Here is a 1,873-nt window from a genome sequence, read left to right on the forward strand (position 1 = left end):
TAATAATTTTAATTAGCCTTTGTTAATATTAATTTAATTGTGTAGCAAAAAGTTAAAATGTTTGCCCCCATTCCTTCAACATATTAGCATACCTTTATACTTTACTGTTTCTCCATACAAGCCTGAAATCACTACTTCAAAGTAACACAAACAGAAAAACAAAAATAACCTGATACAACAATCACAAATACTAAATTATGTGAAAAAAAACCACAATAAAAATAAATAAATCTGGGCTGTGAAGGTGGCTCAGTGGTACAGCACTTGCCTTGCATGCCTGAGGCACTGGGTTCAATTCCTCAGCACCACATAAGCAAAAAGAAAAAAAAAGGAAGTGGCACTGTGGCTCAAGTGGTAGAATGCTAGCCTTGAGCTGAAGAGCTGAGGGGCAGCACCCTGGCCCAGAGTTCAGGCCCCATGTCTGGACACCCCCACACACAAAATAAGATAAATAAATAAATAAATCTGAGGAAGAGAGAAAACAATGACAGAAGAACAACAGAAAATTACCCTAGCTCTCTCTAATGAAACAGAGATTTAGAGTCCTAGCAGGTACTCCAGGTCTAGAGGGTCACACCAAGTCAGCTATAAGTTTATACAGTCTTCAGAAGAAAACAAAAATCTATGAAAAGTTACCCAGACAGGTAAGTGACTGCCGTGACTGTGTTGGCCAACATATTCAAAAGCACATCTGCAGTGTGGAAATAGGGCAACATGGAAAAAAGCAGAAACAGAAATGTACATCGGAGAAAGCCACATCCATCTACAGAGACAATTCACCATACTACTGGACAGTGTGAATTGTGGCTGGAACCACAAGTATTAACATCACAACATCTCACCTCAACTAGTTTCTACTCCTACACTTAATGGACTAGACAAAAACCTAATTCCAGGAAAGCAAATCGCAACAGAAAACCAACACCTGGCAAATAGACCAAGAACACAGAGAGTCATGTATGAAGATCATAGATTCCCCCAAAATAAAACCTTCAAATGGACAGAACAAATCAGAAAAATATAAGAAAAATGATGTCAAGGTAGTATAATTCACATAGTAAATAACCAGGCATTGAAACAGACAAGGACCTTGAAGGTAGTTATCAAAATACATTACAAATACTGCTAAAAATGTGATTAATGGAAAGATAGAAAACCTCTACAAGGAAAATTGTGAACAAGATGAGACCAACCAAAGATTAGCAAAATAATTCATGGAGACTACAAACAGAAAGATAAAAAAAAAATTCTGAGAAGGCAGGGGAGTCCAAGAAAAAATAGATGCCTAGTTAAAAGATATGAGAGAAGACACAGAAAACAACCCTTGACACTCCCCCACCCAAAGAAAATACGTACAGAAAGTCCATACAGGACCTAAAACAAAGCTTTAATAAAGAGAAAGACCCCCTAAAAATGACCAATTAGAAGATGGGGAAATCAAAAACAAAGTAGAAAGTCTCCATAGCAAATAGATGACATAGAAGGTAATCTCAGCGTCAAAGACAGAATAGGTCTAATAAGAAAGAGGAGATAATCATTTAGAACAAATCCACGAAATAAGAAATGATCTTGCTTATCTTCAAGACTCAGAAGATCACATTTCGGGGAGATAGTTATCGAGAAAGAGAAGAGCAGGAAGCTAAATTGATGGGAAACAAATAACAGAATTCTAGCAAAGAACATGCCAAACATCCAAAGAGATAGGCTCATTCAGAGAAGAGAAACCTTTAGAACTCCAAACAGAGAATTCTAGAACTGAAAAATCCACCACCACATCATAATGCATTAGAGCATCATTAAAGATCAAGGAAAGGATTCTTACAGCTGCCAGAGCGAAAAGACTGATTATTTATAAAGTATATACTGTCCCATT

This window comes from Dipodomys spectabilis, unplaced genomic scaffold, assembly GCF_019054845.1.
Source record: "Dipodomys spectabilis isolate Male_0828 unplaced genomic scaffold, ASM1905484v1 ptg000359l, whole genome shotgun sequence".
NCBI classification, from domain to species: domain Eukaryota; kingdom Metazoa; phylum Chordata; class Mammalia; order Rodentia; family Heteromyidae; genus Dipodomys; species Dipodomys spectabilis.